General features: G+C 39.4%; 1 long non-coding RNA gene across 3 annotated transcripts in view; it reads left to right on the top strand.

Moving 5' to 3' along the window:
• LOC146377286 (uncharacterized) overlaps positions 1–13343 on the top strand; it is a 113242-nt gene that overhangs the window by 44288 nt on the left and 55611 nt on the right. For all 3 annotated transcript variants that reach the window (XR_014801584.1, XR_014801585.1, XR_014801583.1), the window contains exon 3: positions 3809–3945. This is a non-coding gene — a long non-coding RNA (uncharacterized LOC146377286). The remainder of the gene's footprint in view (positions 1–3808; positions 3946–13343) is intronic.

Genomic DNA, 13343 nt, shown 5'->3' on the forward strand with positions numbered 1-13343 from the left:
TGAGTGAATGCTAAGAAAGACTGAAAACAATGGAAACAATGATGATGCCTGCAGTTTTTTTTTTCTGGGAACAGGGTCGTGATATGCTATAATTCACTGACATTACCATAGAAACATGAGCATGTTAAAGTAATTGGTTTTGACAATAAATACAAAGTGTGAGCACACAGTGTCTCATCAATGCTGAATAGGGCAAAAGACGCTGAACTGCGTTCTCAGCAGTTGAGCCTGCATTTCAGACTTCTCCAAAGGTTGTGGGCTCTGTTCAGCAGAACTTTGGCAAAGACACAAACTCAGCCTAATAATTGTGCAAGTTTCTTCCAACATATTAACTGTCAGCTGAAAGTGAGGTACTGTGTTCTTGCAGCATTAAAAGCATAGACACTTAAATCTGACACTTCTCTTACTTTAACTGGCATGTTTTGGCTTATTGTGTAAAATCTTGCATTAACTTTCTAAAATTCTGTTAAACATCCTTTAGATTAGTCTGTGTACACCACATGATGATGTAACTTTGTGAGTGATTTTTTTCTTCTGATCTACTGATACTGATACTATCTGGCGTAGTCGACTGATTAAGGGGTGAAGTCAGCTAAAGTCATCTGGCCACTGCTTCTTTAAAGAAAAGTGGTGAGCTGCTCATGCTATTAAACTAAAAGGGGGGGGGGGAGGCTTTGGGGAAGCTTACATCACCATTGTCATTACCACTATGACCACTGCACTGACCAGCACAATCATCTGCCTCACCGCTGTCATCATTATCAGCTCCCAAAGCTCAGTGCAGTAGCATAATAAACTCTGAGATTTAAAGCCCTGCTGGAAAGATGACATCATCTTTAACCTCCCAATAATTCTTCAGTGTAGAACTGACAGAACTGAAGAGCTAGCTGTGTAAATGATGTGGTGTGTTGGCATCTTTGCAGGAATTGTCAGCTGCTTTGCTGTCTACATCTCAAAGAAAAGGCCCTGTGGGAAAGTTGACATCATTCACATGCTGCAGAACAATAACTGCCATCTCTAATCCTCTGACATAAAATTGACATATGTCTAGAATTGGAGGGGGAAAAAATGTGAGCAGTGGAAATCGTTGGCCCTTCTGCCGGAATCATCAGCTGTTTGGCGTTCTGGAAACGCGCGCGGGGTTTTTTATTTTAGCAGACTTGTCAGAGACACAGCCCGTGAACTGCAACTGCGAGGGTTCAGCGGTTCTTCATGAAATGCTGTCACACATCTCTGTGCAGTGTTCCAAGGGTATCTACTCTGTAATGTCCAAGATCGCTTAATAACTCTCAAGAATATGTCTTCAGTCTAACCCCAGGCTAAATGACATAATTCCTAGACAGTGAAAGCTCAGCTGTAAACTTCAAACTGGTATGAAAGGAAATAAATATGAGGTCAAAAGCATCTGAAAATTTACAACCATAGCGGCCAGCCCAAGGTTAGAAACTTGAAAACTTGTCAGCAGGCGTTCATCAAAGATGCAGTAAGGGCTTGAGGGACATACAAGCTGTCTATTGCAAAGTTTTGTGTTTTCACAGAAAACTGACAGAAAGGCAATGTAGTAATCTTGCTGAAAGGTATAGTTATATGCAACATTTCAATTCAGTTGAGTAAAATTCAGTAAAATTCAATTTCATTTATATAATGTCAAATCACAACAACAGTTAGCCTTAAGGCGCTTTAAACCATAAGGTAAAGACCCTACAATAAAACAGAGAAAACCTTAACAATCAGATTACCCCCTATGAACAAGCACTTTGGTGACAGTGGGAAGGAAAAACTCCCTTTTAACAGGGAGAAATCTCCGGCAGAACCAGGCTCAGGGAGGGTCAGCCATCTGCCATAACTAGAGAAATTCGTTTGAGTTTTTTTAGTGTTTGTTGTTGTTTACATATAGATATTGCTGCCAAAGTGAATACTGTTTATCTTGTTTATGTTTACTGATCAAATATGACATAGAAATGTAGATAAAAATGTGTTTTATTTTATATGGAAAATTTAGTTTTCCATATAAATTTTTTTAATCACACATTAAATTTGACCATTTATGGAAATCTTGTTAAAAATCAATCAAACAAACAATAACATCAAAAAATTTACTAATAAACGTAATAATGTACTGGCAGAAAATTACCAGGGCATGCTTTAAAGTTTTTTTTCAATCTGTTTTCATAGAAAGCTGTTAAAATGCATAAATACAAAGTAAAGAACCATTTTTTTTACACTGTAATCTAATAGCTAATTAATCTAATTTGCTCTTTTCTACCCTTTTCTTCATGGGGGTGGGGGGGGTCCACTGGATGCTGCCTTTGGGAAAAAGCACTCAGTTTATTAAACTGGCTGAAAAAGCATGCCCACTCTACACCAAGATTTTATATATATATTTATATAATGGCAGTCTAACCTGGTACCTTTACTGTTAGTGTTTCGAATAATTTAAAAGCAACAATAGTAATTACAAGGAACTGCTGATGAAGTCCAAGTTCATTTATTTGGTATTTATTCTGTATATGAGCAGTTATGATGTTAAAGGTTAGCACCCCATAGCATACAAAATCAAATCAAGACAAAATGTGGCATTTACATCCTCTGACTTGCTATAGTACGTCCCTCTGTCCTATTTAGGGATTCATGGGGTTCTACATGAATATTTGAATTCATTTGCATGAACAAACAAGCTGTGTTGCTCATGATGCAGTGTTGTTTAGCTGGCTTGTCTGGGGTTCTCACCTGCTCAGGAAGAAGGATGAGTAACACCTTTAATTGTTGAGGTCACTGAATATTGCAAAGTCCATAAAAGAGTCTAACAAAGCTGAATCACTTAATGAATCAGTAACTGGAGAACCAGAGTGGAGAACCAGTGCCGTTAGAGTTTCGCGGGCGCATACAAGAAGGATACATCACATGCTGAGCCTTTCTAACTCCTCAAAGAAGTGATGGCATCACTGAATGAATAATGAAAAGCTGACGTCTCAAGTGTCCTGTATACTTTGCATTCTCTTCAGATCTTTCCTCAGGCACAATGTAACTTGGTGTGTGACTCAAGTGAGTCACGCTAACATCTGTAGAGAAAATATGGTGTACTGTTTTTAAGTCAGTAAATGAGTGACTCTGCCTGATGAGTCATTGGGTTTATACTGGACAAACTCAGTGGCTCATTTGCAAATATTTAATCAGAATCCGTAGCATCATTTTACAATAGGAACAACTCTGTAATTAGTCAGTGAGTTGCTATATAATAAGGAAAAAAGTACAGGAATTCAGGTTGCATGCAACATCTGTTGCTATAAGTGGCATATCTGGTGCTTTAAGCTCAGGCTTTTACACCAGGATATCAAAGTACACATGACTAAGCTGCTGATAGTGCTACTTTTAACAGGCATGGAGTAAACACGCTGGCTTCTTATGCTGATGTTCAGGATGCCACAGTGTTTGAATTGGATGTCAGTACGATTTCAGCATGTGACCGAATGATGAGCGTGAGTCCTCCGTGTGACTGGAAGGATCTTCAGGTCGTCACCTAATTATTGTTGAAATCCCCTACAACACATGTACGCAGACAGACACACAGTTAGACATGTCTTCTTTCCTATGGAGTATTAACTCTTCCTTGTTTATCCAGTTGCTATGAAAACACAATCAGCCACAAGTCAACACTGAAATACTCCAAACAAGCTTGATTATTGCTCTAATTAAGCTTTAATAAGCCCTTATTAAATGGCCACAGGCCTCGTTAGGCGGTTCATTAAGCCATTTCATCCTTTTATTCCTTCATTAAGTCCCTTTTTCTTCTTTCTTTTCTTCTCAGGGAAGGTGGGAGTGGTGAGGTCTGGGAGATCACGACCTTAATTCTCTCCAAGACAGACGGTTTAATTAACACTGGAAGAATCCTCACTGACTCCAGACCTCTACAGTGAGAATGTACAGGGGAATTGGCTTGCCAAGGTAAGTCACTATGCTAATGTGCTTTTTACTGGCAATATACACTAATAACCTCTTAGGTTACAACAACTCTGTCTCCTGTATTTGTGATGTAATTAGATGATAATATTGTGTGCATTAAAACATGCAAAAAATATCAATTCACATCTAATTTGGCAGTGTTTTGGAGAGATGATTATCATGAGCATGAGTGAATTAAATATGAAATACATTTTTTTGAAACCTCAATCTTAGAAATGGAGGGGTAAGCAATTTTTAAAGTGGTGCAAGCTATAGAACAGCAAGATGTAAATATTCAACCAACTGACAGCATGCTAAAAGTGGATAATTTTTTTGGTTCCCCTTCACCGGGTAGCACGTTATGTGCAGTCAACACTGACATTTTTGTTGCAACAGCTGTCGCAAAGTGCAAAATGTTAAGATCCCACCACATGTGTGTAGGTTGTTTACAGTTAGAAGCAGGAAATCTATTCGTGTTATCAAGACAAGTTCGACTGCGAAAGCAACTAGAACGGAACATTTGCCACAGATAGAGAGAAGTCTGAAGTGGCTAACCATCAAAACTTCCTAAATGTTGATCACCTTTTTAAATTTTCTCACATTGGTTTGCACTTTGACATTATGCACCAGTACTGAGTTAACAGTATCCTGTTTGAACAGTGTATCAGTTTCAGGATGGCATCTAGTTAAAAATATCTTTTCACAAGGATTTGATGCTCACAGTGATGCTTGTGATAGTTGTTTTTTTGTACTGACTAAAGGTAATAAACTGATACCAGCTGGACACCCAAACATTATGCTCAAAACGAGTTTTCAGCATTGCAGTTTTGAAACTAAAAAGAGTCTCTTTTGAAAAGTGCAATACTAAATATTCACCCTGAAGCTCAAAAGTTGCAGATAAGGGTTAATAGCACCTGTTTTTAATGTCTGCTGTGTTGGGGGATTCCCCTCTCTGTGTGGAATAGTGAATCTCCCACACACAGAGCTTCTATTTCACATGATAACAAACAGCACCTGACAGTGTGTTTGCCTTTAGCAGTAAAGAAATTTATACCCCTGGGAATCTTAAAGAACAGGTGTTCCTCAGTTCATCTACCATAACGCTGTTTATAATTGCATTAAGGATCAGTACACTCAGAAAAATAAATGGACCTATTGTACTTGCAGGGCAATGTTTTTCCTGCGGTCTCTGCAGGTGAGGCTTGACGTTTAATGACTAAGACTTCTGATACAGATTTAACTGACATTCAGCTTGGTTCCCATTAAAACAAGCATAACAAAACTATGTTATGTTAAAATGTTTATGATTGCATAAGACTGTGATTTTCTCCAGCCAGCTAGGACGTTTGAGTGCTAACGTTGTACCTTTGCATATTAGTACATAGCATAGCATTTTTCTACTTATACTGACCGACTTGTCAAAGCTTATCTCACATCTGCACCTATGCTCAGCTAACATGCATGCCTCCAGACGGTGAGAGGAAATGAGAGCACCCAGTTAGAAAAGCACCAGGCACGGGAAGAACAAAGGCCCCAAGAAGGTTGACACCCAGAGCTCACTTGCAGAAAAGAAAAGAAAAAAACAAACAAACCACACCCCAGAATTATGCAACTACATGTTTACTGTTTGGAAACAGCTTTTTGGTCCTTGAACGGATACCTTTAGTCAGTGTCAGAAATTAGTAACTCTAACAGTAAGTACCAAACAAGTAGGGCATGGAAGCAGTACATCTAATGTAGATGTGTGTGTATTTTTGTGGGGATAGAGAAAGAGAGTGGTAGAAAATTAAATATTGTGGGAAAAGTTAATGTCTGTATGTGTACGCACACAAAAATGCATTTTTTTTAATCCTGCTGAGGTAACAGATGTTCACTGTAGCGATAAGCAGCGAGTGTCCAAACTAATCACTGGTTTGTGTGTGTGTGTGTGTGTGTGTCTGTGTGAAGGGGAATATGTGTCCCTGTGTAAGTCAGAAAAGCTGTCCTTCACCTGCCTGTGCTGTTTTTGGTACACTGTATGCATGTGTGTGTGTAGGCTGACATGCTCTAGTGCACATAGATAAATATTACACCTTCAGTGATGAAGTGACTGAGCTTCCTGACACTTCTCCAGATGTCCAAACCCCAGGATTCACCGTCTGCCTCCTTCATTTTTTGTCTTTCTTCCTGTCCTGGTTGTTTTGGATTTCTTTGAGTACCAACACAGCATCCCTGTTGTACAATTTATTTTATCACAATGCTTCCGTAGATCACTTGCTTCAGTTGCCCTTGCTAACACATATAGCATTAAACACGTACTCAACATACACATGCACATTCGTATTTACTGCGGTGAATATGAATATGCCCCCTCCCCGCACGGAAGTGCTGGTTTTGACGTTATGCAAAGTCACAGCTCCTACATAGGAAGACAAAACGAGAAACACACACACCCCATATGTCAAGTGATAAGTTACAACATTAGTGCCAAAAATTCCATTGAAAAGCAGAAGCTCTGACTGTTTTTACCTTTTTTGTAGAGAGAAATGAAACTTGTGTAACTACAGTATCCACAGTTGAGAGATTATATTGACTTACACATTAAGTATGATGAAAAAACGTAGAAATATCTGCCATTATTGTGTATTTAATCAGAGATGCCTTTGCAGATGGCTTTTTGATGTGCTAAATAATGCTCTAAGCGAGTAATCCTAACTTAAGTGGGTACTTGGTTTTATTCAAGTCCAAATCTGAAAATAGGGGGATAAGCTTTGGACAAATGCTGAATCCACAAGATTACGGTGTGCAGCTTAGCCTGCTGAGCAAGCCAATCACTGGCTGAGTGTCTTAATTGTCTGTAATTGTAGCTGTAGTCTAGTCAGTGAAACAATCAAAGCAAGCTATTACAAGACCTCGGTCACCAGCCCTTAGGGTGGAACCTTAGATCTCCAGATACGTGCATGCACATAGAAATATACAATTGCGTCTACATGCACGCATCCATGCACGCACGCACACAGAAACAGACACATACACATACAAGCAGTCACCCACACATTTCCTGTGTGTTTCATGTAAGACAGTCTTTTTCTTCCTTCTCTTCTGTTTGGAGAGGAAGTGCAGGTCTAATGACTTTTCCAATGCGTCACAAGCAGTGCATGTGGGAGGCAAGCAGCCGCACTGCACGTGTGTGCATGTGAGAACCTTTATACATATATGTATGAGTCTGTGAAGGGCTTGACACATGCGAGATTTGTTATTCATTTGTTAAAGGCTTTATGTGTATTTCGCCTGTCTGTTTCAGAGAAACTTCACAAAAAGTTTGTGGGTGCTTTTGAAATAAAGTTATTCATGTGCTTGTGTTCACAGGAAGTGTGCACACCTAACTGAGTATTTTTGGTCAGCCTCTGAAAAATAAGCATCTTATAGGGATTCTGATTCACTCCTTGCATCGATGTGGCCATGTGCACCACTGAATACTGTATGTGTACACAGTTTGTTTTTGAAAGTGCATCTTGTTTCTTGTAAACAGAGCTACCACTGAGAACATACACAACTTTAAAACCTAGTCTGTCTGCACAACTCATACTCTACATATCAATCCTAATCAATATTTTATTTTATGGGAGAATGTGTAGCAAGCTGAACTTTCAGTAGTAATATTTTCTGTTAATGTATTTATGATGGTTGCTGCCAATATTTCTCCTCATTTTCAGTGTCCCACTGCATCATTGTGGGGCTCTGGAAGGGTTCTACTCATAAATCACCAACAACTGGTGAAATCAGGCTTTTCACCATGAAATGTAACAGTTTTTAAAAAATTGGAGTCTTTTTAAGGAAACAGTTGAAGCAAAGACAAACCGTTACAATGGCTGCAGATTTCATGTGTCCATTGGTATTGGCACTTTTTAGTTTTGTTCCATTGGTGCATTCTTGAATTAGTCAGAAGTTTTTATGGGATGCCCTCTCAACCTCGATTTCCTACTTAGAAAGTCCGAGCAGACCAACATACCCCGAGTTAGCGATTCAAGATGGCGGCACTGAACATAAACAGTCGAACAACTGCAAATGTTTAATCCGTACTACCACTATTATCTATTTGTGACTCACTAAGTAAGCCATAGGCAGAGCACTGACCAATCTCTATCCATGAATGTACCGCAACAACAAAAAGCATAATGATTGTGATCCCTGAATGGCTCTACTTTGCTAAGAACCAAACAAATCTGACATTTGTGTTCCCTGGTATCTGGACTACAACATATGTTACAGCTAAGTTAGCTGTAAATGCAGGCAACAAGAATCAGAGGAACTGGTTAAGATGCCGTTGCACAAAAAGGTGACTAAATGACTAAATGAACTGAGCAAAGAAAAGTGGCCATGGAGAAGCTCAGTTAGTAGTAGGAACGCTGGAGCTAAAGCAGGGTGCCAGAAACCTGACTGAGTTTACTTTGAAACTGTAGACACATGGATAGAAGTTAACTAGAGAAAGAATACGTTTAGAATAGCACATCATATACAAGTTACTGAACATGTGACTGATTATATAAGCAGAGTATCTACTAGGTGGTAGACATGTCGGAGGTTGTAATGTAAGGCATGATCCTTAGCTCTGACCTCGAGCATAGATTTCTCTATTCCCACATACAAACACACAGGGAAACAGACACAAGCCAAGAGAGAGAAGCAACGGAGGGACTGACAGTCTCATTTCACTGACCAATATATATTAGTGAACTCCTGATTTAAAAATAACATTGATTCATCAGTAAATAATGTAGCTTGCTCAATATTAACACTAATGCATTCGGTCATATATACTATTCAGACACCTTTGGGGTTACTTATCTCTTGCAGTGTTGGACAATCAGGTGTCTAGCAACACAACTACATCACCACAAGCAGGAACCATTCTTCTTGGGTTGCCAGATGAAAAACCATTAGCTAATCCCCACAGTGCCTTGTTCCCCAAGCTCCAGCTGCAGTGAGCTTGCACAGTTCAGCTGAGGCCACAGAGAAGTGTTTTGCTCAAAACAAGTACCCATTCAAAGACCAGGGTTGGTTCTTAGCAACTTCAGCCAGTGACTATTGAAACATTATTTTAGGTGAAATGAAAAACAGAATCAAAAACAGTGTTTTGATTGGATTCAAGGCCTTTACTGAACCCTTCCACCACATTCATCACTCCTATTCTTTACCTTTGCTCCCTAGTGCCAACTCCATCATTTTCTTCACTATGTCTTATGCTTATGAACACCCACTCACATTTTCCTTCTTTTTTCTCCTCCTTTCATGTTTTTCCTTCAGTTTATTCCTCTTTCTACTTGCCCTTCCATTCTCCTCTGTCCTCCATCGTTTCATGCCCAACACCCAACCTCTTTCAGCAGCTGTTCGTCTCCACTCCATTCCTTTTCCACACTTTTTCCTTTGGATCCTTTACTATCATTGCATTCTTTCTGTTGTTTGACATATTAAACTTCTTTGTGCTTTACTGGCTTTAAGTCTGGCTCCAATGCCACATATGTGGTGATCGAAGGATGAAAAAAGGTTATAAGTATAGTGGAAAAGCAATGGCTTGGTGTAAGTATGTATTATTCAGTGATAAAATGGAATTACTTAGTTGTCTGCAATACCAAGAGAAAATGATAGCTATAAATTTACAATAATCATTGATAATCACTACTAGTTATTTTAGGCACCTATTAATTTTCTTACCAAAACATGGTAAATGTCATGAACCCTCATGCTTGTCTACTGAATATAAGACTACAGGCTTAGCATTGGTTAGCTTAGCCTTAAGAACTGGGTAATCATTAACATTCACATCTGGAAAACAAGAGCTAAAGTTGCTACTGAATGAGTATGATCACCACTGACAGTGAGAAGAAGACATGGGAATGAAGCCCAACAGTCTTTTCCCCTGACATGTTTGAAACCTTTACTAGTTCTCATCAGTTTAAGTTTTATATCAGCATGAAACTGTCATCCTATTTGTATTCATGATTTTTCCCATATATTTGTGATGATATCTGCCCCCCCCCCACAGAACCTTTAATATAGGCTTTAAAAAAAGAAAAAAGAAAGTAGTAGAGATGAAACAAATGAGATAATGTGTCAATATAGTAAACCTTAGGAGGTGAAGCTTTACTTGTCTGATCTGATCTGGCTGTCTGGTTTCATATTTAGTATTCACATGTGTGCGTGATATTGAGCTTCTTCTCTGACTCTCAGCCAAAAAGTCAATTGTTCAACATTAATTTTTCATATCACCATGGCGGTTTCAGTCATAGTTTTAACAGCGTATTGACCTGAAATCAACCAATTTGCAGAATCTTCTTTTGCCTGGTTCCAGTAAATGGATAACATACTGTACTACAACCATGTCTCTACAAGCAAACTGTATTATTATTTCCCTTATTAGATTTTATGTTGTTATTGTTATTTTGTTCTGAATTGTTATTTGCTTAGATTTGGGCACTAAAACTGATTACGTATTTCAGGGAAAGGGATCATGATTTGTTTAAAATGTAACCTTTTATCACATTAACCACCTTAGGAGCTCCTCCTTCATTTTCTGGGTTACCAGGGTGAAAGAGTTCCACCCCATCTATTGTATGATTGTTCAACTGAAGAGCAGCTAAAGCAGGAAAACCAATGATATCATGAGGTTGAAACTATTGATGAAATGTCACAAATCTGAAGAATTAAGTTGCCCTTGAAATGTAATTGAGAATGCAGTTTAGCAGTGTAGGAAGGTAATTCTTAGGAGACGGGCCTTATGTTTTATTGGTTTTAAAGTACTGACTCAGTTTAGCCTTGTATAGCGTTTATTTTATTTGCAGCTGTATAATGAAGGGTCTTGGGTTTATCATCTCCACCAGGACCCTGTAAGGGAAGTCATTGCGTTCTGTCCTGCATGCTCTCTACTGCTCTCGTTAGCTTTTCATATCCCTTCTGTCTGAGACTACTGAGGCAGTTCAGCTGAGGTCAGATAGATAGTGTGCGCTGCCCTGGGGATACACAGATTGGCTACCAACCAGAGAACCAGAATAAGTTTGAAGGAGATGTTCAAGTATGCTTTCAATCCCTCTCTCTCTCACTTTGCTGCTATATGCCAAGGCTTGTTGCTTGTAGAGGCTTGTGCCAGAGGCTTAAAAGAACTTTTGGGAATAATACTACTACTACTAATAATAAATAATAATAATAATAGTCTCTTTGTTTGAGGGATAGAAATGGGGTAAGAAAGTGCTTGGAGCAGTGAGAAAGCCAGAAAGGCAGAGGCAAATACTTGCTCAGGCTAAAGCCTGAAGTCATTGCAGGAAGCTGATATTTTCCCAGACTTACTTTACTCTTTCTCGGAGTCTGATCCAACAATTGCAGCTTCCTCTGAGGGGCTAATAATACAGCAGAACCATTGTGCAAAGCGTCATTTCCCTTTGCCTGATTTAGCAAGAGAGAATGTTTGCATGCAATCTTTCCCCTCCCAGTGTGGTTGGGAGATTTTGCTGCCATCAGATTGGATTGTCACACCACATCGTAATAATGCACCATTATAGTCTGGCTCAGATGATCGTAGATACACAGATAGCAGTTCTTTAGCTGGTATAGCTGCTCAGCTGTTCTCTAAGTCTCAGCTGTCTTGTAACGGTACTGTTTTTCGGTGTATAAAAAGATGAGCAACATGCTTTAATTTTTAAACAGTGTTTTTCTTTTACGCACATAATAACCTGAGATACACAGACTGATCACTGTGCATCTCAGCTTAGCCTTGATCATTCCCGCAGGCAAAACATACTCAGCCTGTCTGACCAGCTTGACCAGTTTATCTATCTGTGTTTTTTGTGGATGCGTCTGTGTGTGTGTGTTTGTGTGTGTGTGTGTGTGTGTGCGTGTGTGCGTGTGCATTCATATCTGTTCACCTGGCTCTCGGCCTATCTTGCAGTTTGTCTTTATGTTTGGCTGACCATGCAGTTTTTATTTTATCGGTACGTCTACCAGTTTGTGTGTATGTGTGTGTCCATGGGTGAAATGACCACTGGGTTTCCTGCTGTGTTGACCACATGCTCAGCTCCATTCTCCTTTCCTTCAGTGCTGCTTTTTACCCCACTTGGCTGCTCTACCTTGACTGCCCATGTTGTTCTGTCTTGCCTGGCTTTTCATTTTGTAGTGAATGGTCATGGTTTTGGGCCTTATTCTATCCTTGAGGTTTTGGACCTCATGGGGATCCTTTGCAGGTAAAACTGGTACACTGTGAAAAGAAAGCCTACAGGGACAAACACACAGGATTCAGATGGATACATTTTGCTACTCTCAGTTGCAATTGTAAATGTCACGTGCACATTTTCTTTTGAAATTACCTGGAGCCAAAGAGGTGTTTTACGACACCTCTGTGTCAGGAGATAAAGATCTAGGAACCACAGCATGAGCAGGTATAGTCCCTTTCACTCAACAGATAATGCAATGAGCACCACCTACAGTGACTCAAACAATACTGAATGGAAATGAATAGAGTCACAGTGCTGCATACTGAATGACAAAGAATGATAAAAAACAAAACCAACAAAAACAACATCCTCAAAGAAGCCTTGCGCTCTAAATTTGCATGTTTAAGAGTTCTGATTTTTCTTTGTTAATGCCAGCGCTGAGAGGTACTCTTAAAACTCAGCACCACTGTCATCTTCATTATCATTACCACCAAAAAGTGCAACAAAATCCCTCCTTCTCTATCTCTCCACTTGATCGCAGCTCTATTTCCTTCTCTCCTCATAGCCACATTCTCCAGAAGTCAGAGACAATAATGGTCTAATTTGTCTGGGTGAGAGCTTGTGAGTGCAAATGCCTGGCCAGTGGACCATATGGTGTTGAGACTCAAGGAGAAATGCATGTCTCTGTGTATGACCTTACCTGTCTGAAAGCATGACATATTTGTTTGTAAAACATGTGCAGCTTGTGTGATTAGAGATTAAGTGTGTAGATATGCCCATTTGTCTTTGAGTGTGTGAAGAAATAAACTACCAGTCAAAAGGCTGGGCTCAGAAATTTTTTTAAATGAAAACCTGTTGTTTGATTCAGTAAATAAATTACAAAATAATTGGGGAATATAGTCAATACACTGGGAACTTCTTAGATAGGGTCAAAGCTATTCCCAACACGGTCAACCCCAACAACTCAGCAGAACTGATTGTGCTGCCTACTCCATTATAAACAGTCCTAACTCTTTTTTCTTCTGTAAATAGTTCTTGTAGAGCTTACAGTTAAGATCTGGGTCACTGCATGTGAAAATGTGTTCTAATTAAGTGGTGTCCACACATAATGATAAGGTATTGATAAAGTATTTGTTCCTGAAGACTCGTTTTATCCTGTGAAATTCTGTCTCTGCAAAACTACAAAAACGCTCCCAAACCCTGCCTGGGAGATGCCAT

Source organism: Perissodus microlepis, chromosome 11, assembly GCF_051167445.1.
Source record: "Perissodus microlepis isolate ML-2025 ecotype Zambia chromosome 11, ASM5116744v1, whole genome shotgun sequence".
Classification (NCBI taxonomy): Eukaryota; Metazoa; Chordata; class Actinopteri; order Cichliformes; family Cichlidae; genus Perissodus; species Perissodus microlepis.